This window comes from Saimiri boliviensis, chromosome 2, assembly GCF_048565385.1.
Source record: "Saimiri boliviensis isolate mSaiBol1 chromosome 2, mSaiBol1.pri, whole genome shotgun sequence".
NCBI lineage: Eukaryota > Metazoa > Chordata > Mammalia > Primates > Cebidae > Saimiri > Saimiri boliviensis.
Window position 1 is genome coordinate 57,109,522 of NC_133450.1, and position 27,055 is coordinate 57,136,576.

The following is a 27,055-nucleotide window of genomic DNA, read 5'->3' on the forward strand; positions in this document are numbered from 1 at the left end:
TAAACAGCTTGAGAGAAGAACCATGTTTTCTTCATTGTAAGCCCAGGATATATCACTCAGCTATTAATAAACAACTTAAGGGTTCAATGTTTCCTGAATAATCTATGTATTCTCTCTTTCCCCCCATACATATCTGAGGGACTCCTTAGAGCAGGTGTGCACAAACGTCCGCATGCATCAGAAATACCTGGAGGACTGGCTAAAACAGATTGTTACACTCAGTCCTCAGAGTTTGATTGGTCTACAGTGGGGCTCAGAAGTGTGCATTTCTAACAAGTTCCCAGGTGATACCAATGCTATTGGCTCCGGAACCACACTTTGAAAGCCATTAGAAATAGAAATAGATTGAACCAATCCTTGCAAACGGGAAAACAAGGTTCAGATGAGGACCTTATCTTCATCTCCAAAAACATCCACATCTGAACCAAGTCCACAAAAACTGTAGACCGAGTTATTTCTTATAGCATAAGCCTAGAATTAGCCCAAATGTTAGAGCATGTGGCCCATGAGAAAAGACATTTCATGACGTTTCCCTTAATTTTTCTTTCTCGATTCATCTTATCACTCATGAATAATTATCTTTAATCAATGTTACTCGCCATGATTCTCTATGGTAACTATTAACTATAACCAACCTTAATTCAATGGTCAGGTGGGAGTATACAGGCAGAGGAAATTCATGTACTTCAAACTCTCCTTCAAAATAAAACAGCAATAGTCATTTAAAACCCATTTCTCTCTCACCCTTATTGTGTTTTCTCAGGCTTTTCATTCTCTCTCCCTGCCTTCTTATCTCCCACACACAGGAAACAGTGGTGATTCCCGTGTCAAGATTTTGCAAACCATCACCAGGTACACATTTCCTAACACACCATCCTTGCCATTTAGCCATTCGGTCCCTGGAGAGGATGGTCCGTGGCCCCACGGCTTCTACAGCACCTCTAAGCGGTGATTTTTGTACTCCTGTCCTTAAAGGGCTTAATTTCTCAAGGCACTAAATCTCTCTCGGTTTTCTGCGCGCTATCACGCGCAGCGGTACGCTAAAGTTGCGTTGCAGTGCCACCTAGAGTCTGCTTCTGGTAGAGACCCAGAGCTGCCCAATCCAGGGCCCTCTCCACCAGCTGACTAGTTAAAAGCAAAATACAGCCATTCTGGATTCAAGTGGACTCTGCCTATATAAAGTCAAGGAGGCTTCCCATCTGGGACTTCCATCTGGAACTATGGATTGTTAAACAATCTAATGGTGTCATCAGCTTGGATTTTCGCTTCACATTGAGTTAACTTTGGAGGTTTTAAACATGTTCATGGCAAGAGACCTTCCCGTGGTGACGATTTTGGGAAGAGGAAAACTAGCTGCTGGGTCTTTCCGTTCTGCTTCTTGTGGTTGTGGCAGTATTTGCGCTTCGTTGAGACCTGCAGGGTGAAAATCAGCTTGGCCAGGCCAGGGAGCCAGACTGAAATGGAGCGCCTGTGCGCGCGCATTCGGAAGCAGCAGCCGCATTAGGAGCCTAGGGTCCATTAGCTCTCATTTAATGTTTCTTCTCAGGCAGATAAGTACAGGCATCAAACATCCTGGCCCTTTTATGGCACATAAATCACAGGTCAGCGCCTTCCACGGAGACTCCTGACTGCTAAGTGAGTAGTTACACCAGGAGCAAGGAAGCAACATTTCAGCACACTTAGAGACCCAGGGGGATTAGCTGATTGCACAGGGCAGAGCCAGGAATTTCTCCCTGCAATTGAGTGATTAAAACCTTTCTCCTGCTTAGGAACTGGCACGTTGTTTCGAACCTTCCACAGGCAGCAGCTTGCACCCAGATCGGCCCTGGGTCTCAAGCTGCCATTATCTCCTTTCTCAGAGAGCTGCTTTCCACAGCCCCTGCACAGAGAGCAGAGCAGGCTCTGAGATGCCGTCTCTTGGCCCGCCGCAAATTGAACTGAGGTGAATCTTTTTCCTTACTGAATCCACACAATCTCTGTCTTGATGATTTATACCAAGAGACTGAGAAAGCTGGAAGCTGAGCCACGTTAACAGGGGACTCTAAGTGAGGGTCCATGAACTTGGCCTGCTGAGGTCCTTGAAGCTGCCCCGGTTTCTGCGATTCCTGTGCCTACCACTGTGGCTTTTCTGTGGATGATGAGCCCTGTATCCAAAACCAACTTGAGAAGATTCGGCTCCTTAGTACCAAAACTGCTATCCCGAAACGCTAAATCTTAGAACACACTTCAGACTCAAGCGGGGATTTCTGCTCCCTACTCCCCACCATGGGGAGGAGTGTCCACAGCCTGCCCTCAGCCTACTAGTGTTCCTGCCCTCCAGCCAAAGGCAGGAGATGGCTAGCTCTTGGGGCAGAAGTGCGGACATGGAAAGGCATGGGGGGCCAGACTGCTATCCACCCACAATCCATCACTGGTCAGCAACAAGAAAACCACACAAACAGCCGGCTGGGCGCGGTGACTCATGCCTGTAATCCCAGCACTTTGGGAGGCTGAGGCGGTCGGATCACCTGAGGTCAGGAGTTCGAGACCAGCCTGACCAAGATGGTGAAACCCTGTCTCTAACAAAAAAATTTAAAAACACACAAACAGTGTTGGGAACTGCTATGACAGTTTCTCAGAGCGATTTTCTATCATATCTAACAATAAAAAATTAGAGCTTGTGTTTTGAATGTCTTTGGTTTTCCTTCTCATTTTTCTAGTATTTTATTTTTGTTGTATTTTATATGTTTATCCAAAGGAAAAGAAATAATTATATTGAAGAGACATCTGCACCCCCAAGTTTATTGCAGCCCTGTTCCCAATAGTTGAGATACAGAATCAACCCAGGCATCCAACAACAGATGAGTGGATAAAGAAAATGTGGCACACACACACTATGGAGTACTCTTCAGCCATAAAAAAGAATGAGATCAAGTCATTTTCAGCAACACAGATGAAACTGGAGGACACTGTGTTAAGTGAAATAAGCCAGGCACAGAAAGTTAATCACCACATATTCTCACTCATCTGTGGAAACAAACAAACAAAAAAAAGTAAAAAGTAGCACAGGGATACAAGAGGCTGGGAAGGGATAGAAAGAGATTTGTTAAAGGACACAAAATTACAGCCAGATAGGAAGAATAAGTTCTAGTGTTCTACACCACCACAGGATGACTGTAGTTAACAATAAAGCATAGTTTTAAGTAGCTAGAGAGAGGATATTGAATATTCCCAACACAAAGAATGTTTGGGCTGATGGATGTGCTGATTACCCTGATCTGATCACTATATTTTATAATATTAGAGCATCACTATGTACCCCTGTGAATATGTACAATCATTGTTTGTCAATTTAATTTTTATTTCAAAAAATTATCAGTCCACAAATGATTAGAAATAAAAAAAAAAACATATAAGCCCTTCATTATCAAGAGTTTGAAGTGCACTAATTTAAATTCCCCTCTTTACTCTGGCCCAGGCCCTTTGGCCAATCAGCAGGCAGGATCTCAGAGACGGCGGGAATGCAGCTGTGCCTTCTCTGCAAGGAAAGGCAATGGCTCAGGAAGAGGCAAAGCCTGTTCACACCTGAGTATGAGGAGAACCTGGGCTTGGCTCATTCGGGCAGAGGCAGAGCCTTGGACTTCAGTCTAATCAACCCAAACATTCGAATATAGAAAAGATCTTAAGCCCCATGGCATCCTGATGGCGTTTAGGCCAAGTATCCCAAGCCAGTCAGGAAGCACTTCCAAAAGCAAACTTTAGGGCTGCATCCAGGGGTGAGTCCAGTGGCCCAACTGAGTTTGGGGGACTCATAACATCTCTAGTCAGTGCTTCTCTATGCCATCCCCCTTAAATATCCCCTACACACACACACACACAGACACACACACACACACACACTCTCACTCACACACACACTCACACACACACTCTCACACTCACACACTCACACACACACTCTCACACTCATACACTCACACACTCACGCACACTCTCATACACTCATACACACACTCACATACACTCACACACTCACACTCACATTCACACACACACACACACACACACACACTCTTCATCCCTCCCTGGAGCTTGTCTACTTCTCTGGGAAGCACCCCTTTCCCCTGCAGCCAGTAGCAAGAACACGGATGTGGAGAATGCACGGCTCCCACATTTCTTGAGATAGACTTTAACTAGGTCTTGCCTTATCCTCTCCAAGGAAGGGATGAGGCCACAGGGAACATGGAGTGTTCCCTTAGGCCATGGCAAAGCCTTCCAACTCTAAGTTCTCTCTGTGTAAGTCCAGAAAATCAAACATTGACATGGAAACATCTTTCAAAAAGAAAAAAACAGGCCGGGCGCGGTGGCTCAAGCCTGTAATCCCAGCACTTTGGGAGGCCGAGGCGGGTGGATCACAAGGTCGAGAGATCGAGACCAACCTGGTCAACATGGTGAAACCCCGTCTCTACTAAAAATACAAAAAATTAGCTGGGCATGGTGGCGTGTGCCTATAATCCCAGCTACTCAGGAGGCTGAGGCAGGAGAATTGCCTGAACCCAGGAGGCGGAGGTTGCGGTGAGCCGAGATCGTGCCATTGCACTCCAGCCTGGGTAACAAGAGCGAAACTCCGTCTCAAAAAAAAAAAAAAAACATGTTGCTCTTTCATACACTAAAAGTAAAAAGTATAAGGAGAAGAGGAGGAACAAATCAATGGAGAGCAAGGTGGAAAAGAGGCAGAAAAGGAAGAGGGGACAGAGGGCTATAAACTTCATGAGGGCAGAGAACACGTCTGTGTCCCAGTGCCTAGCACAGTGCTGGGCACAAAATGGCACTTGACAAATGTTTGTTGAGTGAATAAAGAAACGAATGTGGGCCAGGCATGGTGGCTCACACTTGTAATCCCAGCACTTTGGGAGGCCAAGGTAGACAGAGCACCTGGGGTCAGGAGTTTGAGACCAGCCTGACCAACATGGAGAAACCCCGTCTCTACTAAAAAATACAAAATTAGCCAGGCATGGTGGCACATGCTTGTTATCCCAGCCACTCGGGAGGCTGAGGCAGGAGAATCGCTTGAACCCGGGAGGCAGAGGTGGCAGTGAGCCAAGATCACACCACTGCACTCCAGCCTGGGCAACAAGAGCAAGACTCCATCTCAAAAAATAAAGAAAAGAGGGAAAAGCTGACACAAAATCAAGGAGGGAGAAGTTGCTCAAGAAGCATGCAGCTGCCCAGATTCCTCCTGGCCTTCTGCCGGGGAGCTCCCTTGCTGCCTCCGAGCCCACAGGAGGAAGCAGGCAGCGGGCAGGGCCTGGCTGCACGGGGCACATGCTGCCACGTGCTCCTTCTCTAAAGCAAGGCTCCTTGTTGGTCTGCTTCTCTCTTTCTTTTTTTTCTCCTGAAAAACTTTGTTTTGATACAGGGAAGAGTCATTGATTTCATTTGAAACAATGCCCAACAGGATATGGCGTCTCAAACAGCTCTGTGGCCCTTGGCAATTGTTGTGTGCAGGTGTTTCATGCAAGTGCCGGGCAGCACGTACAGCACTGAGACCCGGGCAGCACTGGGCGGAGGCCTGGAGAGTGGCCCAGGGCACACGGGGCTTATGGCACTGGGCCCCATGGCGGCCCCTACACTCCAGGAATTCGACTCCTTCCCCCAGGCCTCCCCCACCCCTTGCTAACTTCACTTCCAGCCCCGTCTGTAGTATAAAAGGAACTGGCTTTTTCCCCTTGTTATTTCTATAACTCAGAACATAAAAACAAACCATAGTCCCAAAGAGAGAAATTTATCTGCAGTGAACAAAATGGAAGTAAGGAAGAAGGAAGACGGCTTGGTGACGACATACAAAACAGAATGGACTTTGGCCAACAAAGGCAGTAACAAACGTGAACACGGACAGAGTGGAAGGAAAAGTTTGTCAATAAAAGTCAGTGCGCATACACACATATGGTTAGTCCAAGTTTCCAAGAACAAACAAGGAGTGCTGCACATGCAGAAGTGTCTCCAACTCACAGAACCTTACAAGTAGCCCCGGACAGAGTTAAACAGAGTCTCCACGAGGCAGCAAGTACACTGCTCGCTATCTATCCAACAGAAATGGAACATGTCTACAGGAAAATTCGCACATGGTTATTTACAGCAACATCACTCACAGTAACCAAAAAATTGAAACAACTCACATTGAAACGATCAGTTGATGAATGGATAACATGTGGTATATCCATACATTGGGATGTTATTTGGCAACAAAAAAGAATGACTACATGAATATATGGATGTAACAGGATGAAACATGAAAACATTCTGCTGAGTGAAAGAAGCTACACACGAAGGATCACGGATTGTATGATCCCTTTTTCTTTTTTTGGAATGTCCAGAATAGACAGACCAATTGAGACAGAAAGTAGATTCGTATTTGCCTACGGCAGAGATGGGGATGGCAGAATTGGGGGGTAACAGCTAAGGGGTTCAGGATTTCTTTGGGGGAGTAGCACAAAGATTCTAAAATTGACTACGGCGATGGCTGCTCAGCTCTGTAAATATACTAAAAGCTATCGAAACATATACTTTAAACTAGTCAACTGTATAGAATATGTCCATGTAAAGAAAAGCATAAAAATTAAAAAGAGAGGTGGTTTCCTACGCAGAGATAAGAAGGGTGCGGCGCGGCCAATGGATTCTATCAACAAGGAAAGGCTGAGGGAAGCATGCTCAGTCTTGCAGCACCAGGACTGATTTTCTCCCTCCTTTTTGTCCTCACTGACTCTAAGTCTCTGCTCCAAGACTTCACCAAGAGGGTCCAAGAACCCCCTCTCTCCTCCCCCTGTGTTTTCATAATGTAAATGACTGATAGCTGCTGGAAGTGTTAGCCTTCTAGAGATATTTCTATTTTCAGAGTATAATCATAGGAAGGCAGACCATTTCAGCCTTAGGAACACTCTCTTCTCCTGGATGTTTGTGAACTCCGTGGAGCCCTTTCGGTGCTGCAAAGTTGGAACCAAAAAGAAAGGAAGAACTCTGGGCAGGTAATACATTTCAGAAAAATTCCTTCTTTGCTTCGTTAAACAACATGTTTGGGGGTTTTTTGTTTTGTTTTGTTTTTTTGAGACAGGGTCTCGCTCTGTCACCAGACTGGAGTGCAGCTGCGCAATCTCGGCTCACTGCAACCTCTGTCTCCTGGGTTTAAGTAATTCTCCTGCCACAGCCTCCCAAGTAGCTAAAACTACAGGCGCGTGCCACCACAGCTGGCTAATTTTTGTGTTTTTAGTAGAGACAGGGTTTTATCATGTTGGCCAGGATGGTCTCTATCTCTTTACCTCCCAATCTGCCCACCTCAGCCTCCCAAAGTGCTGGGATTACAGACATGAGCCACCTCGCCCCGCCTGTTTGAGGGTTTAAAAGAGAAACCCTTAGCCATCCAGGATGAATAAATTATCAAGAACAATTCAGCTCTGAGGTTTCTGGAGAACTGACATTTGACTGCTTTTCCCATTAAAGGCACCATGAGGCCCACGTTCCCCATCATGAGTTCCAGACAGCCATTCACAGGCTTCCAGCACCTATGACAGCTGCTCCCTTCCACATGTGGAATTACCCAGACCCTTCTCTAGGCCCTGCCTGATGTGACATCCCCTCCAATGCTCTACCATCCTGTCCAAGGCACCAGTGGCTGACCCAGGGCAACAAATGGCCCAGACCAAACTTGTGCCCCAGCACGTGGGTCACTGGGAAAGCCTTCTAAATCAGGCCCTGGATGAGCTTGTCTCCACTGCATGATCAGTAATGACTTGTTTCCATCGATAGGCCAAAAACAGTCCAGAAGAAAAACATGGTACATTTGTCCATCACACCAGCCACATTTTCTTACCCACACACAAAAAATAATGGCACAGTGGAATCTCCTGACCTCCAACCAAAAGCTGAAACTGGTGCGTGGTGATGGCCGCTATAAACTACATAAAACACTACCTCGCAAACTGTCAAGATTCCTATGCTCCAGTAAGCCCAGAGCAGTGAACTGGACCGAGGTAGCATCAAAGCCCCAGAGGTCAGTACCTGGAAGGTCTGTGGCTTCTATTGACATTTTTTATTTGAATTCTCCCTCACCCGGGTCCAACTACTCTCTAACGCTTTCTCTGAGCCTGCCTTACTAAAATCTAGAACTAACTCAATGCCTAGCAGAGGCATAAGTGCTTCAAGAAATTGAGTTAGGTAATAAGTGAATGAACTAATGATTTCAGAAGTCAAATAGCTTTGAAATGAAGAATAATTTAGTCATCCCTATTTTTATCATTTCTCAACTTATCAACTTTTTCAGGACCCTCTTAAAGTAGACATAGTCCCAGATTCACAGGGCTTGGAAGGGACCGTAGATACTACCCACTCGGATTTTAAACCCTTGCAAAACCAGTGTCCCAGAGGCCATGCGAGGGCACAGGCAGGAGGCCAGGGGGAAAGGCACCTCAGGTCCCCATTCCCATTTTGGTCAATACATTAGGATAAGGCTAGCTGCTATAGGAAATAAACTGCAACATTTCTGTGGCTTAGCAACACAGAATTTTATTTTTTACTCATATAGCAGTTTGATGTCAGTGGTGTTTCTGGCCTGCTGCTGGCCCTTTGCCTCCCTCTGTCATGTTCCATCATCCCACAGCCAGGAGACAGGGAGGGAGGCTAGAGGGAGCACGTCTGCTTTTTACCACCGTGGCCTATACATTGATCAGGGTCTTATCGAGGAAAAAAAAAGCCCAGCCACGTAATCCAAGGGGGCAATGTAACACGGACAATGGCAAGAACCAAAAAGCCAAATAGAGGAGGTGAAGCGATCCAGAGATTCAGCAGGAAGTTGCTCCCACTCGTAGTTCACCCATCACTTACCCATCTGAACCAGAGAAGGCTGCTGGGCATCTGAGATGATGGAAGAAGGGGCTGTTAGTTAGGAGCTGAAACCACAAATATGTCACCAGAAGCAAGGAGATCAGAGCTAAAATATCCTAGCTTCTCCCTTCCTCCCTTCTTCCAGGCTCTGGCCAGCCGGCCCACTGGCCAAACCTAGCCAAAGCTAGGGAAGGAAGCCTGGAAAATTGTGGTTGGCAGAGACAGATTTCCAACAGCATGAGCAGAGCAGGCAATGGGCAAGAAAAAGGATCTGAGGGCAAGTGACAAACACGATCCGTAGGTGACACACATTGCTTTGCTCACATTTCATCTGGGAGAATTTGCTACAGAATCACACCGGATAGCAAGGGGTGCTGGGGAATGTATTCCCTGGCTGGGCAGCTGCTTCACGGGCACATCACAGAAGCAGCAGCGCAAACTTAGTGGACAGTGAGCCATCTCTGCCACAGTTGGGTTTTAATAGATTTTCAATCCACCCAGCAGCTCCATTTTCACACGAGGCTGGTGAGGAACAGACCACGGTAATTAATTAATTAAAATAGAAAGCCCTGGTGGCTCTCTAGACAGCACCGTTGTTCTCCCCTCTCATCCCTTAGACTGACAACTGGCGGGAAGAGGACAAGTTGACAGCCACTGTTCAGTGCTCCTGAGAGGAAGGGGCTTCCGGCACGTTCAAGAGTCCCGGCTCCTTAAGTGAACTGTTGATGACATGATCATCTCATGAACTTCGGGGTAAACTGGGCATATTTGAAAGCATGAAAGAACTGCTCAACAAGATAGACCTGGTTTCTTCCTTCATGGAGCTAATGCCTCTATTAGGAGTTGAACATTAAGTGCTATGCAGAAAAGACGTGGAGCTCTAGGCCAAAGGGTAAGAGATGGGTTTGCTCTGGGCGCACTCAGTCCCCCAGCTTATACTTCAGCTCCAAACATTTAGTTTTAGGTGAGGCTTCCTCTGCCATCATCTTAAAGGTATGCTTACATTCTTAGTCTCTATATTTATATTCCAACCAATACAGATGGCTTCTCACTCTTTAATCTTCAACAATCCATTCGCATCAACTATTTCTGCGGCACTCCTGACCTCCAAGTAGGTAGGCTGGGGCCTCTGTCCACGTCAGCCAGAGCAGCCCCACCCGAACCTGTTTTCTAGATTGGGCTATTTGTCTAACTTGGATTAAAAGTTCACAAGCCATGTATCTAGCTTCATTCTCCCTTTTACATACGAGAAAGTGGGAGTTCAGTGAGACAAGCAGACTTGGCTGAGACTGTATCCAGCTCATGTGTCATGGAGACCAGCGTAGAATTCAGGGTCCAAACCCCAACACAATGTCCTTTCTACTCTTCTCAGGAATTCCAAACAAGAGTAGTTTCTAGAACACATGTTCTTTATGGAAAGTGCCAAGAAATTCTCTGCCTTTGAAGACTGCATGCCTGGGAAATGTTCTGCAGAGGTGCTCATTTCTCTGTTAATTGGGATTCCTTTGATTTCAAGTGGCAGAAATCCACTGTGACAGCTTAGGCCAAAAAGGGAGACTTTATTATAAGGGGCACATGGAACTCAGGGCAGGAATGCAGCTGGACCCCAGGTATGTACTGGAGCCAAGCAAGGATCCAACAGCTTTGGAAATCTCTCCCCGCATTCTCCTTTGGCTTTTTCTGCACATGCACTTCATCTTCTATTCTCTGCAGGCCAGATTTTTCTACTTTGCTATTCAGATGGCAGAAGACAGAGTCCCACCAGTCCCCAAGGTTTATGTTCTGAGGCTCCTGCCCTCCCCCCACCACCAACACACACTCATTTTTTGGTCAGTTGTAATGGAATATCATTTATATACAACCAAATGGACTCTTTGTCAAGTGTGTAATTCATGAGTTTTGGCAAATATATTCCGTCATGCAACTGCCACCATATTTAAAATATAAAAGATTTCCATCATCCCAAAAACTCCTTTGTGTTCTTATCAGTTAATCTCCTTCCCCAACTTTCAGCTCTGGAATCTGTTTTCCATTAGTAGCAGTTTGACTTTTCTAGAAGTTCATATAAATAAAATCATAACAGCATGTAGTGTGACCTGACATAATGTTTTGGAGCTATATCCATGTTCCTGCTATGAGTACTGTTGGTAAGTTCCTTTTGGTTGCTCAGTAATGTTACATTGTGTAAATATGACACAATTTATCTATTGTTGATAGACATTTGGATTATTTCCAGTTTGGGGCTATTGTGAATTAAGCTGCTAGGAGCATTCAGGTACAGGTCTTTGTGTGGACATGTTTATGTTTTCATTTCTCTCGGGTAAATACTTAGAAATGGGATTGCGGGGTCACATTTTAAGTGCGTGTTTAACTTTAAAAGAAACTCGAAGTGGCTTTGTTTTCCAAAGTGGCTATACCATTTTGTGTTTCGTTAATAATATATACTGCTTCACACCCTCTCAAACAGCTGGTATGGTCAGTCTTTTTAATTTTAGCCATTCTAATAGCCATTCTAGTGGTACTTTATTGTGGTTTTCATTTGTATTGTCTTAATAAATAACATTTAGAGTCTTCTCATGTGTTTCTTTGCCATCCATATCCCTTGTTTGGTAAGGAGCTTAATTCTTTGGTCAGTTTTTGGAGGGTTCTTTGTTTTCTTCTTGAGTTGTAAGAGTTTTCACATGTTCCAGATATAAGTCGCTTATCAAATACGTGTTTTGCAAATATCTTCTCCCAGACTGTGGCTTATCTTTTTTATATTCTTAACAGAACATTTCGAAAGCAGCTTTTAATTTTTACGAAGTCTAAATGTATCCATTTTTCTCTTATGTTTCCTACATATTGAGTCCAATCAAGGAAATCTTCTCCTGATCCAAGGTCACAAAGATTCTTTTCTGTGATTTCTCCTGGAAGCTTACAGCTTACATCGGTGATCCCCTTTAAGTTCATTTTTATCTATAGTGCATCTCACGTCCTCTGACTCACACTCTTTCTCTCCCTTCCCCAGACCTGATTATCTGGGTGGGACTCTGACTGGGGAGCTTGGGTCAGGTGTTTATTCATAAACCAATCTATACGGCCAGAGCCAGGGAAAAGTCTCGACCTGAGCTTGATCACAGCCAGTTCTGGTCCAGTCAACACCATCCAGGCCTCCAGGGTTCTGTGCAGAATATGGCTGCCATGAGGCCCATGTGGTTGCAGAGAGGAGATCAGTAACCAGAGAATAGGGACGTGTTACAGATTATATTAGGTGATAATCAGGAAGATAACCTAACAAGTGTCTATATACCCTGCGGTCTGGCTCTACCATTTTAAGCATTTTAAGCAATTAACTTGGAATATGACAAGGCTTATTATTGAATGAACAGATCTTACCAAGATTCAAACACAATTTTTCAAATTGCCCACCAAACTCCTAGTCATGCTTTCATGCCTAACCTACTGAAATACCACCACCATAGTGAAGACTGTGAGGAACTGTCAAAGCAGAATTAATAAGACTACAGCACTTAAAACATATTTGTCTTCTCCAAAAAACAGTTAGCTCCTTGTGGACAAGAACTTTATGCTGTTTGCCTCTTTCTCAATAGCTAGTTTCATTCGTGGCATGCAGTATTTTGGAGTAGTTGCTGAATGCTGGGTTGCCCTATACTATTTGTCAAATAATTTATTTGGTAATGAGAGAGGGACAACTTTGAAGACTCTCAAGGGATGGAATTGCCTTGCGGAATTTTTTATAAGAAAAATCCTCACTTGAGATTGATGGCTGATTCACACTCAATGGGGAAAAAAATAAAGGTAGAGAATCCAATATCAATCTCACTCTGACTTTTCACCCTTGCCCAGGGGAAACATAATTCAAATGCTTCCTCGCAGTCACGATGCACAATGTTGAGCTGGATCCCACTTGCTACAAAATAGTTAGCATCGTCACTAAAAAGCCCTGAGGCCCATGGTGTCCACTGCATTTAATCTCAAGTCATTCTTATTAACAACACAATTGCTACTTTGCTGCCTCAGATGCTCAAAGAATAGCAAATATTAGGGTCAGGGCATGGGTGTTTATGGCAACAAACTATGATAAATGAAACACTGTGGAAAATTTATAAAGAAAAGTATTGTCTTCAAACAGAGGTTTCTAGATAGGACTTAAGGCAGAAATTGTCAAGATGCAAAGTAGAAGATAATCAGGTCAGACTAATAAGTTTAAATAAAAACTGCTATTAAGGAAATGTATTTGAACCCTGCTGGTATTAAAAATGAACACAAAGGCTATGATTGCCACACATTCTTTGATTTCAAAATAAAACTCTCTGAGTGTTTAAAATGGAACCTTTAAATAAAAGAATATTTAGACATGGAGAGGAAATTTCCAAAATAAAACCCTTAGACAAATCTTAAGTAGTCATGGAAAGTACACATCCTGCTTCCATTTTAAGTGCCAGAGGAGGCTCTTTGAAAGATACAAATGTCTGAAGCCGAAAGACTCCAGTGTACGTGGGAAGAACAGAGAATGAGCTTTGCCTGGGCTCCTAGAAGCAGACCATGATAATTAATTAATCCGTGGGCCCCCATTCTTCTAGAGTCCCTGTGGGGGACCCACCCTTGCTTCCCATTGAGCCCACCCCTGTGTGTGACATATTTGAGTAATTCTGCTGAAGTCTTTCTTGGATATGCAACATTGAGAGTGGGTAATGTCTGGATCCCTCCAGCAAAGGGCAGATGACTCTTATTTAAAGAAAACTAGATTAACAGATAACTCAAGTATCTGGATAAGAGGCAGAGACAAGCAAAGGATGATTTTTTTTTAATTATTTAGACTTAGTCAGAATCAAAGACTGGATGACTCAGAAGAGGGGGGCCCTCAGTCTAAACTAGAGGGGATGCTGGCAGCAAAAGCTACCACTTCCTCCTTGGTGGGCTACCGCCTGAGAGACTCTTCCACCATCCAGGACGTTCTGGACTTTATGTGGACTTTATACATCGTCCTGGGAAGCACTGTGATTTAGAGGCTTAACTTGCGCCCATGGATGCATGGATTATGTACTTGTATTTGATTTCTGTTTCCTATGATTTTTCTGCCAGTTTGGGGTAGGGTAGGGGGTATGAAAGGAAATAAAGTATAAGCACTGAGCTTATATAACAAATTCCAGGAAACAGAGAATTTTATATGCTTGTTACTGCGCTAATTTAGCCACCATTCTTATGAACTGAATTTCAAAAAAAAAAAAAAAATCATTTAAACAATTGCTATTGGCCAGGCATGGTGGTTCGTACCTGTAATCCCAGCACTTTTGGAGGCCAGGGCGAGTAGATCATGTGAGGTCAGGTGTTCGAGACCAGCCTGGCCAACATGGTGAAACCCCATCTCTACTAAAAATACAAAAATTAGCTGGACATGGTGGCAGGTACCTGTATTCCCAGTTACTCGGGAGGCTGGGCAGGAGAATCGCTTCATCACAGGAGGAGGAGGCTGCAGTGAGCCGAGATCACGTACTGCACTCCAGCCTGGGCAACAGAGGAAGACTCCATCTCCAGAAAAAAAAAAAAAATGCTGTTTTAGAAGTCTCTAAAGTTTACCAACATTTGATACTTTAGTATCATTTGTGATTATGGTTTTATCTCTTTTTATTTGCTGGTGGAATTATTTGTTGTTCAAATTTTGGAATGTAGATAATTTACTTTCAGTGGTATTTCTCACACTGAGTTTTGGAGCTCTGGGAAATCTCTAGAAATCAGATCCACTGAACAATCCACAATTTTGTGATGCTGGTGTCTCTGAGCTATCTGGATGGGTAAATTGGACTTCTGATTCTAAATAAGAAATAGCTACCTAAACAGTTACCTAAGTTTTTGTTTTTTCAATTGTCAAAACACTTCTCCCTCCCACCAAAAAGTAAGTGCTGTGGCTTGAAAAATGAAATTTGAGGAAGACATATATGATGGGCCAATAAGCTCTGTATTTATTTGTCCAAACTTTGTATCTGTTCTATAAAATCCAACTGCGAGTGACTTATTCAAAGGTTAATTTGGTAGAAAGCAATTTGGCTAAAAGTAAATTTGTCAAAACGAAAGAATGTAGTTGATATAAAAATTTGATTGAAGAATATTGACTCAAGTTCCCGATATTTTTCTTCAAATATTACCGGCTCTGAAGCTGTCCTCCCTGGGTCTCTTCTTGAGAATCATTACAATTTGTTTAACTTTAAAAATTCAGGCTCATTTTTAGCCAATCACTCCTTCTCTGTTCTGTTTGTGATTGTAAGCATTTGGAACTATCTAAGTGTCTAACGGCAGAAGGGGTCCCACACTTGAGCTGCTACTAAAATCCATAACCTTCAACCTTAGCCAGCAAACTTTCAATTTGTCCTCAACCCACCCCAAAGCCACCTCCACCACCCTCACTCTCAACAGATGGCTCTGCCTCCTTCTTTACAGAGCACCAGGCCTGAAGCCTCACATTCCTCTTGGGCCATCTGAAACCTTACCTGCCTCTGCCTGTCTCAGCAACAGAAGGCTCTGCCTCTTCATACCAAAGCAATAAGGACTCTTGACTTGACATTCTCCTCCAGCCCCATTCCCTCCTCCCCTTCACAGCCAAACTTTCATATGGAGTCGTCAGCTCTTTCTACATCTACCTGCTCCCGGACCATTCTCTCCTTCGCCCACCCCAGTCTGGCTTTGGCTAAGACTGCCAAGGCCAATGGCTACCGTTTGGCCACATTCCATGGGCATGTTTCTGTGCTGATCCTAACTGACCTCTCCGCAGTATTGGCTGCCAAGTATTCCCTTCTTAGCAAAACCTCATTTCCTTGGCTGCCATGACACCTAACCTTTCTGACTTTTCTTCTCCTTCTCTGTCTCCTCTGGGAGCTCTTCTTTTCCCACTCACCTTTGGAAGGCCGCTGTTTCCCAACCCCCTCCTTCACATTTCTGCTCTGTTCCATCTCCAGGCCCCCTGAGCCACCACAGCCCACCTTTATCCTGCGACCTTCAGCAGATCGCAGTGGTTAAAGATGTGGATGCTGAGTCTGAATTCCTTGTTGCATCACTCACTAGCTGATTTTATTCTTTTACCCTCCTGAGTCTCAGCTTTCTCATCTGTAAAATGGGAATAACACCTGTCAGAAGGTTATTGTGAGGATCAAGTGTGATGATGCATGTAAACAATTAACATAATGCTTGGAAATAACACTAATCATTAGCCCAGTAAGTGTTGTCTATTATTATTATCTTGCAATGAGCTCCAGAACGTATGGAAAGCTAAAAATATATAGCTCATTACCAGAAATAATACCACCTCACTACTAGTAGATCACTGAGACTAGAAGATGGGGCACAGCCGCTCTTTCTTCCACAGCTTCCCTTCTAGTCCAGACACAGTCTGTCTTGGATGGGATCATAGGATGTTCTTCTTTGCCCAGTCTCAAGTTTTCTTTGTTTTCTACCCCTCTGTCCTCAGTCAGGGTCCCAGCTCCACCCTGCCACATCACCCTATGTGGCATGGGCTGTTGCCAGCTCTTCCCTTGGTGGACACCTTTCTACCACCCTCCATAGAAGGAGGTCCCACAAACCTATCTCTAGCTGATAAAAATGACTGCCGCTCTCAGCATAATTTGATGTTTGTTCATACCATAAGATCTCTGCATCTGGGGTGAAGATCAGAAGGGACAAAGAGGGTAAAGATGACAGAGAGGTTTATTCTGCCATATTAGTATTATTATCCCATCATAATTTTTAAGTATGATAATATATATCCGGAGACATACATTTAGACCAAACGTCCCACTGTGCTTTAGACTAGAATATACCATAGCCAACTTTACAGCCACTAAAATGTCTTACTATATCTTAAACTCAATATACCTAATACCAAATTAATTATCTTTTCTCCTAAAACCATTTCTTCTATTATATCTCCCACCTACCCAGGTGAGCAAGCCAAGAACTCAGGAAACTTCCTAGCCTCCTTCTCATCCCTATTCCCCTGTGCACTTCTTCCTCCTAAATGTCGCCTACTCGTCATCATCCTTGCAACTACTCACAAGCCAGATCACACCTCGAGTCTTACCTTGCACCAATTTAGTTCTGAACTAGATGACCTGAGTGGCTACAGCAATGTGACCTTACCTCTTTGCTGGTACTATCATGCTGTGGGGCAGCTGCAGGCCTCAGACACAACCATCTTTACACTCTCAGTACCTAGGAGTGGACCTGGTATCTAGTGTGTGCAATAAAAACCTGGTTAAAACAGGCCTGGTGCGGTGGCTCACACCTGTAATCCCAGCACTTTGGGAGGCTGAGGTGGGCAGATCACTAGGTCAGGAGTTCAAGACCAGCCTGGGAAACATGGTGAAACCCCACCTCTAATGAAAATACAAAAAATTAGCTGGGTGTGGTGGTGCGCACCTGTAATTCCAGCGACTTGGGAGGCTGAGGCAGGAAAATCACTTGAACCCAGGAGGCAGAGGTTGCCTTCGTGAACGCAGATCACACCACTGCACTCCAGCCTGGGTGACAGAGCAAGACTCTGGCTCTGTCTCCAAAAAAAAAAAGGAGGGAAGGAAGGAAAGTGATAATAAGCAAGGATAAAAGAAGAAACCTCTTCTATGGAAAAAGTCCATTTTTCATCTTATAAGTTTTTCTTTTGCAGAGTAAGATTTGTGAGCTTCTATTTGAGGTGTCAAATACTCAGACCCATACATACTTGCCTCTTCTGTCATGCTCAGCTTGTTCTGAGGGTTAGGGCTTCAGAGCATTGTGAAATCCCATGAACTCTTGTTTACAGCTTATGGGAAGAAAGTAACAAATGCCTCCTGAGGCTTCTCTCTTTACTTTGAATATTTCCTACCCTGACTTCTCCTTAAGGCCAATGTCCAGCTCCAGCTTTCATTGGGCCTTCTTCTAAGCTTCCAGTCCTACCTGTTTGCTTCCTCTTGGCTTCTTATTTTTCCACAGGAAAGAGCCTAAATGGAGGGCAGCAGGAAGGAAGTGAGTTTAGAAAGATTTTGTGTTTAGAAAGATTTTGCTTGGAATAATAAAGAGCTTTCAGAGGCACAAGGGCAGGCACACAATATGAGGTGTACCGGGGAGTGGTGCCCTGAAAACAAAGGTGATCTGTCGCTCCAGTTCAGATTCTCCGCACCTCCCAGTAAATCATCTTGCCTTTTGATACTAAGATTATTCTACATTGAACTGGTTGAAATTTTTCATGAATTAGCCCAGCAAATTTCCATTGCTTTCCAACTATTTATTAAATGGGATTTCACCTTTTTCTATTGAACATTTTAATAAAATTTGAACAAATCAGAATTTTTCTTTAAGAAAAAAAAAAAAAGCATGACTCATGTCTTTATTGCAGCACTATTCACAATAGCAAAGTTGTGGAATCAACCTAAGTGTCCATCAGGGTGGACTGGATAAAGAAAATGTGGTACATATCCACCATGGAATACTATACAGCCATTTAAAAAAGAACAAATCATGTCCTTTCCAGCAACATAGATGCAGCTAGAGCCATGATCCTAAATGAAATAACACAGAAGCAGAAATAAGCGGGAACTAAACATTGGGTACACATAGTCATAAAGATGGAAACAGTAGACACAGGAGCCTCCAAAAGAAGGGAGGAAGGGAGAAGGGGAAAGGTTGAAAACCCACCTCCTGGTTACTCTATTCACTATTTGGGTGACGGGATCACTAGAAGCCCAAACTCCACCATTACACAATATACTCATATAACAAACCTGCACATGTACCCCCCAAATTTATAATAAAAATCTATAAATAATTCATTAAAAGCATGCAATGTTCATCCAGGGAGGCACATAAAACACCAGTGCCCACTTGTCAGAAGAGATTTTGGAAGTGGATTTCAGTGAAATTGGTATATATTGTGATTCTTTCCGCAGACAACTTGCACGGTAGCTATCTCCTTTCACAGTGAAATTTATGATGGTAAAGAGAGGCTTCATCACATATAATAGCCACCTGTCTGAGACAGAAAAGCACTTTGCTTCCAGATATACCAGCAGAAGCAGTATTACCATTTCAATGCACACATTCTTCTGCTTTCAGCAGTATCTAAATACTTCCTGGGTTCCCATGGATTCCCTTTTTGTTCCTTGTGACTACAGAATGGTGATCCAATTTGGATCTGTTCTTATCCTTACACATACAACATACATACATACATACACACAATGCTTGTATTGTCCACAGAAAATGAGATGTTTTCTTACCAGAGGTTCACTGTCAACAGAATCTTGGGCACGGATAGCTTATCAATGATTTCAGTTATTCTTAACAGGTATTAACTTGCCTGAATGCAAGCTGGATGAGCATATCAAGTTCCATCACTCTTCTGAAGCCACTTCCTCAGGGATTACTAGTCACTATATGGCTGCCAATTTTAACAGCCTCTTCTCTGTCCCCACCTTGATCAACCTCCATACAGCAGTTGACAACTAACTCTATCTTGAAGCCTCCTTGATCCATGGCTTTGGAGATACTACTGAGTCAGTCTTGTTCCTACACAGAGCAGAAGCCAAGAGAATGTGTATAGAACTGGGTTTGGAAATTCTTGAACCTACAAATTATCCATGTGGGAATAAGAGACACATATCTTTTTGTCTAAATTGTATCCATAGACATATACCAGAAAGTGGGTCATTAGAGAGTCCTGTCCCTCCCCTGAGAAGAGGGACGCAGAAGAAGGGTTAATATTCTCTATCTCGGGAATGAAAGCAGGGATTCAAGTCCAATTCTACTTAGCATCTCAGCAAAGGAATCAGGAACAGAGCGGGAATCAAAACTATATAAATTTTTCGAGATTCTCTAAATCTTATGGGTTTGTTAGTTTTATTATTCCCATTATATTAGGCAGTAGTGATTAGGAGTAAAATTTATTTCCAAAATAAACCAACAGTAAATAAGAGAGCCTGGTTGCTTGTCTTCAGGGACCTAGAGGAATTAGAAGGAGCTGCAGACACCACATCCCTCTGAGAGACAGAACCTCAAGGCAGTCACAATAGGCAATGCCATACCCAGGAGGAGAAGCAGCAGGTTGTGTGCCTCAGACCTCTTGCAAATGACAAACTGGTCTGGTCTAGCAAGAATGGGAGGGGTGGGTAGTGAGATTCTCAGTCTATTTTGCCAGTTCCTTTTCCTTCATCCTTCTCCTAAATGCCTAAGATTCTTAACTCTCTATCCCCAGCTGTGCCCCCTCTCCTGACTCCAGACCCACATTCCTGATGATCTACTATACACAGGCACCCCTAGCTCAGAATCCTTCCCATTTTCATCCCGTATCTCTCCCTTCTTCAGTATTCTTGATCTCAGTGGAAGATACTACCAATCCCCAAAGCACCAAGGCCAGACACACAGTACTATCTCAAACTATCCTCCTCCTCCTCCAGATGCAGTTCATCACCAAGGGTCTTCAGTTAGATTTTATGTCTCTATGTCTCATTGTTTTGCTTCTCACAGTCCCTTTCTATCTCAGGCTCTATTTTTTTTTTTTTGAGACGGAGTTTCACTCTTGTTACCCAGGCTGGAGTGCAATGGCGCGATCTCGGCTCACTGCAACCTCCGCCTCCTGGGTTCAGGCAATTCTCCTGCCTCAACCTCCTGAGTAGCTGGGATTACAGGCATGCGCCACCATGCCCAGCTAATGTTTTGTATTTTTAGTAGAGACAGGGTTTCACCATGTTGACCAGGATGGTCTCAATCTCTTGACCTTGTGATCCACCCGCCTCAGCCTCCCAAAGTGCTGGGATTACAGGCTTGAGCCACCGCACCCGGCAGGCTCTGTATTTTCTTGTATGACTATTACAATAGCTCCCTGACTGCTCTTCCCATCTCCAACATGTGGCAGGTATGCTTTTTACAGTTAATCCTCACAACTCAGTTGAATTCATTTCCGTACTACACTGTATATAGTTCTTGAGCCTTTATTGCCATTGATGGTGGGAAAACTTAAGCTTGTCAAATTTAAACTACAGTAATGCCATCATCTCTGGCCTGAAGTTCTTCCTAATGCCCAACTCCTACTCCCTGGGATGACTTCCCCAAATAAACTACCCACATTCACACCCTTGTCTCAGGCTCTACATTCTAGGGGAACCCAAGCTAAGACCTCTCTTGTCCTATAGTCAGGAAAGCTTCAAAGCTTCAGTTTAGTTTCCCCTGTGTGCTCCAAATGACCTGAGTTCTACCAAGCATCACGTAAGACTGTAAGAACCTAAATGACCCATGTGGGGGATGGTGACACAAGGCAGACAGATCAGTGTGGCGGCCAAGGCTCTGTTCTTTTGCAGTAGCTGTGGCTGAATCTTGTCCCAGTTCTCAGCTCATAGGTGCCAAGTGATGAGCAGAGGCTCTAGTCAGGTTTCCAGAAGCCCCATTACCTGGTATGGTTGGAGCTTCTTTGAGCTGCACTGCTTCTGGCTAGATATCGTCCAACCTTGGTTCTCTGGTCTTCCTGGAATTTCCAGAAGCTACTAATACCCCGTAACAAGTTATTTTCTGCTAAAATTCGCCTTCATAATTCTGTTTTCTGAGACTAAGAATCCTGACCCAATATAGTCATTTAAAGTCTCATTAAATGATAGATATTTATTTTTGTTGTTTATAAAACAGAGGAGCCATCACTCTACAGTTACTGTTGAGCAAAAATAAATCCCTTGTATGTTGAAAGAAGTTTTTATACCAGGAGGTTTTGTTTTTAGCTCTCATATTTCTATCTATGGGGATTCATTTATATAGCATTAATCAATGATTTGCTACTAATCATGAAAGCAAGACTTTTATGAGCCTTGGTATATATATAAGGCTCTATTAAAACCTAACATATTTTAATAATAATAGCTATATCTTCAGTGCCAATTGTGTCAGTTACTGATATATTCTCAATATCTGATATCTGATTAATCCTCCCGACCACAGAAACCAAAGTTCAAATTATACAAATTATTGACAGATTCAGTGTTTTAACCCAAGTCTTTCTGACCGCAATCAAGCCTATGCTCTCTCCCCTATGCTATGTTCCTCCCTGACTCAAGACTTCACCGTATTCTGAGCCACACACTTCTGGTTGGGGCTCATGCTGCCAGTTGACGTTACTCTATAAGTCAAGTTCCCAGGGGAAGTGCTGGGTTCAGGGAATACACATACTAAGTCTAGGCATCCTTCTCAAAGACAGACCTGCCTACTGGTCTGCCTATTGAAGGAAATCACCAAAAATTCCTCTCAATTCAGTTTCTGTATTAGGTAAAATTGTGTTCTGTGGCAACAGAATAATCTAAAACAAGTATAATTTAAGCAAATTAGTTTTTTTCTCTTTCACTTTCAAAAAAGTATAGAGATTGGTTAGTCCAGAGCTGGAATGGGGTGCCACACTCTCAGGGACCCAGGCTTCTCCTATCTTGCTGTTTCCCTGCAAGTGGCTTCCATTCTGAAGTTTACCTCCTGGCCCACAATGGCTGCTGGAATTAAGCTATCACATCTATAATCTTACCAACAGGAAGGAGAAGAGGAAGAACAGAAGCACACACTTAAAGAGTTCCTTTAAGGACATCCCCTGTAAGTTGTACTCACCACTTTCACTAACATCTGTTAGACAGAACTAACGAAACCAGTGGTCCACCATAGCTTTATTGTGGGAATCTCTGTGCCAAAACAAAAATCTGGGTTTCTATTATTGTGGAAGAAAGGGAGAACACACAACAAAGGATAATTGCTGGCCAGGCATGGTAGCTCATGCCTGTAATCCCAGCACTTTGGGAGGCTGAGGGGGGTGGATCAGTTGAGGCTAGGAGTTCAACACTAGCCTGGCCAACACCCCGTCTCTGCTAAAATTACAAAAATTAGCCAGGCATGGTGGTGCATGTCTGTAATCCCAGCTACTCAGAAGGCTGAGGCAGGAGAATCACTTGAACCCAGAAGGTGGAGATTGCAGTGAGCCAAGATCACACCACTGCACTCCAACCTGGGCAACACTGAGACTCTGTCTCAAAAAAAGAAAGTTAATTGCCAACACTGAGACCAGAGTCTTTCACATAAATGGTTCATTGGTTCCTTAAATAATTGTTGTTTTTGTTTTGTGATGCAAACAAAAAAAAAAGCCAGTTTGTCTTCTGAAAAACAAATCAAGTCTTGGAGAAATGGGGATGATGATGACTTCCATCCTATTATGTCAGAAAATAGAAATCCAGCAACTTGCCTGTTGCCAACCAAGCTTTCTCAAATGTCTACTAGTTATATTTTCAGCTTTTCAGGAAATCCCTCTCTTTAAAATGACTCCACAGCTACCTCTCCGCAGGAATTAAATTCAGCAGGAATCTTCAGTCCATAGTGACAAAAGCTGAACATAGAGCAGAGGTGACAAACATCAGGTCTCAGAGCTGTCATTTCATCTCCATAAACTATTTACTCTGGCCTTTTCCTCTCATTTCTCTCCATTTTTTGTATGACAGAGTGTTAATCACTTTTCATATACCAGCTCATTTATTCATTCTTTCAATAAACATTAAGCACTTTTTAGGGCCATCCTTAGGGAAACTCACCAATTACCTCATGAGACCAGCCTATAAGCAAATAATTGTGAAATCATGTGGTAAGTGCTACACAGAGGAATAAAAATGTCCTGTGGAAACCTAGAGGATTTCTATGTCACATACTAGATAGCTTTTGAGGGGGTTCTTGACTCGTCTTTGAATCCCCAGTACCAGAAATAAAGTAAATATTCATTGAATAAAAAACTTAATTATTCTTTAACACTTGGTTCTCAGAATCTTTCCGATGAGAATGAAACTGTTCTGTTGCTCTGTAGAAGCACTCAACAAGAAATAAAGCAGCTCTTTCCAGGAGCCACCAGGCTGGTGAAGAACAGATAATCTCCTACCCACTCTCCAAAAAAAAAACGTTTCTTCATCCATTCCATTTAAAGATTCTGTAAAATCATCTATTGTTGTGTTTGATCATCCCTATGAAGAATATCCATATAAAAGAGATTTCTCTCCTACTGGAATTGGAATTCATTTCTCATTTTAAAATCTACTAAGACACAAAAACAAGAAATGTTATAAAGATTTGTTGGCTTATAAAGATGGCTGTAAGTACTTAACATATGTGGGTTTCTTTCTTTTTCTTGGTTAACATAACAATCTGGTCAAAAAAATAACTTTGTTAGAAATAAAATTTCCTAGAAACAATTTTTGCCTATATTCCAGAATGGGGTGTATACTTTTAATTTTAGCCATTTGTTTTTATTCTAAGCAGCCTGTAATAATAGTAAGTTAGAAAATATAGCTGTTCAACAGTAGGGAATGGATTAAAAATATATAAGTTACAAAATAGTATGTATAACATACACAGAATTATAAAATATAAACTGATATGCAAATTGAATTTTCTAAGACTGAATAGCAAAATGTTTCATTTCATGAAAATAAAACAGATTTAATTCACTAAAGATAAATCAGAAAGTTTTTTCAAAATCTCAGAACATTTTCCTTTGTTTTACTATTTTAGGGGTTTCTTTTACTTAATGCAAAAACAATGCATACTCATTTCTATAATTTACAAAGGAATTAAAAATGTAACAATAACCTATAACTACACATATCAAAAATAACCAGTTAATGAATTAGTAGATATCATTTTTCATGTGTATATTTGGTTTTTATAAAAATGGAATCATATCCAACATACTGTTTTATAACCCTCCAAAAATTATATATTCTCCCCAACTACGCTAACGCTAGCTTGATAACATAGTTAATACAATAGGTTTATCCTCAGAAAGAATTTTCAGAAAAACTGGAGATCAATACAGAGCAAAGCCACAGTGGAAGAAGCTGGTGAACTCCTGGACTCCTGTAACAGATTAAGGAATCATCTGAAGTTTGAGTCCCGAGTCCTGTTCTGCACCAAATATGCTAGAAATGAAGGCTCAGTCCTTCCGAGCCTCTATTTCCTTGCCCATAACATGAGGACAATCAGGCTTGTCCCTCACAAATGTTCTAACAAATGAGATCAACTCTTTAATCACCTTTGAGTTGTGGAAAAACAGCATCATAGTATTTTATTATGTTGCGGCCTGCTCATTATTAGTATTATTATTATATTACCCAGCTTTGAATTTTAAGTTTTCCTTTTCAGGATACTTTAGCTGATTAGCTGATTAGCTACGACACTTTTATCACTACTAGGTTCTGTTGTTATTGTTTAAGAGTTTAATGCCTTTAACTGACTTGAATAAACGTTCTCAATTCTTTTTTATGAACTTTTTTTTTTTTTTTTGTAAATTCTTACATGGACAGTAGGCTGTGAGGGGGTAGAGGCTGGGTTTTACATTATCTCGGTATTTCCTGCACCATCAGGATTTCTGCCGTGCCCGTGCCTACAGTGAGTCCTGGGTGTGTAGGCAACACTGTTGTCGCACAGCAGCCTCCCTTTGTAGAGGAATGAGAGGTACAGGCCACCGAGACTCTTGTGGGAAGTTATTCAGATGAGAATTGCCAATGCTGAGAAGTGAATCTTGCTGCCAGGAAAGATTGATGCAGCCAGGAACCCCTTGCCGAAGGTTACCTGAGGCCATTTCATCAGTAACCTCTGCTGAACTGTGGCACAGGCACTGCGAAAAGGCCAAAAATTAACACTACGCCACCCTATCTCCAGCCTTCACTCAGCCTCTATAATGTTCAGGCCTCAGATCCCACAGCCTGGGATCCCTTGATCTAAAGTCTGGCCATTCCCTTCCTTGCTCATTTAAGCCACATTCTCTTTACCAAATACCATAAAATCTACTCAGGGTACAACCAGTATACTCTAAAATACAGGAACTAGTCTACTGATGACACACAGAATTTTTCTAAACTAAATAAGATTTTTTTCCTCTTTTAACTCTGTGTATGTTTCTTATTCTTCTAATTCCAATTTTAGCTTTTCTTCAAAATCCTCCTTTTTAAAATTCCTCATGAATTTCTGTTTCAGAAAATGAACCCAAGTCACTTGTACTAGGAAAAAAACGATAGAAACAATACCCAGCCTCACTTGGGAATTCACAGTCCGCACTGAGGAGGTGGGGTCTTTCATTGGCACGTCGAGATTTCTGGCCCTCAGTCCCCCTCCTCCCCACTCACAACCTTTCAGGACCAGCAGAGACCCAAGCTTTGAAAACAATCGGCGAGAAAACAGGTGTCTTCCGGAGAGCCCAGTGCTTCCCAGATGGGAGAAGCGATTAAAGGGACAGGAAGTGTGACTGCTCCTCAGCAAAGCCAGGGACAGTCTGAGAAATATGCTATTCTTATGAAAGTGCCAAGGTTATTATTAAATGCATGGAAACTATTGTTCATAAAACGCACTTGTACAGACATGAAACTCTCTTTACAGCCTCGTTTAAATTTATCTCAAAACAAAGTGTTGTCAGTGAAGAGTTGGACCTCTTCCCTACCCTGCCTTCACCACACACGAACACCACGTAAATCTCCCAGGCCCAGTTCCAGCCCCTCCCCTAGTGGCAGCTGATGTCCCCTCCCTGACTTTCCCTCTGTGTGCCTCAGTGCTCCAGAGACCCCATTTCAAAACACCCGAAAGTAAAAAGCATCCCCACTTTGGAAATTAGCCCTTCATCACCATGAAGCTTTAGAAACAATGGCAAAAACAAAATTACTAACTGTAGAGTCCTGTGAGTGTCCAACTCACTTCAAAACAGCATTTTCCAGTCACCTTCCTGCTTTCTCCTTTTCCAGAGTAGATCCTTGAGCATACTGACCTCAGCACCTGAGGCTGGCAGGAAAGTCACCTAGAGTCCCTGGGGCATGTCAGAGCCTGGGGCAGAAAGCCACATAAGGTCTTGTTGTGTAACCCCTGGTCTAGTCTGGGTTACTCCCGCTCCCTCTTAAGTAAATTGCATGTTACAGAACCTGATCCCAGAGCGTGGGAACCACAGTGACTCACACCCCCGACACCTGGGTCAGGTGGAAGGTTTCCTAGTACAAGAAACAAAAAGAGGCTAGAGTTTATGTTTTCAAAAGGCCAGAAAGAGACAGTGAAGTCCCAATGATGGCGAAGCGGTTCTAATGTCGAAACTCATGATTTTAGGCATCATCTGGCATTTATGGTCTCCATATACTAGGAAGATTTAAGTGTGCTCCCACCTACAGGCTGGAGTTGTACTGGCTCAGAGTTTCCCCAA

General features: G+C 43.1%; 1 long non-coding RNA gene across 1 annotated transcript in view; it reads right to left on the reverse strand.

Annotated features, from left to right (window-relative positions):
• The window catches only part of LOC141583572 (uncharacterized), a 364,246-nt gene that overhangs the window by 254,979 nt on the left and 82,212 nt on the right, over positions 1-27,055 (reverse strand). The window lies entirely within an intron of this gene.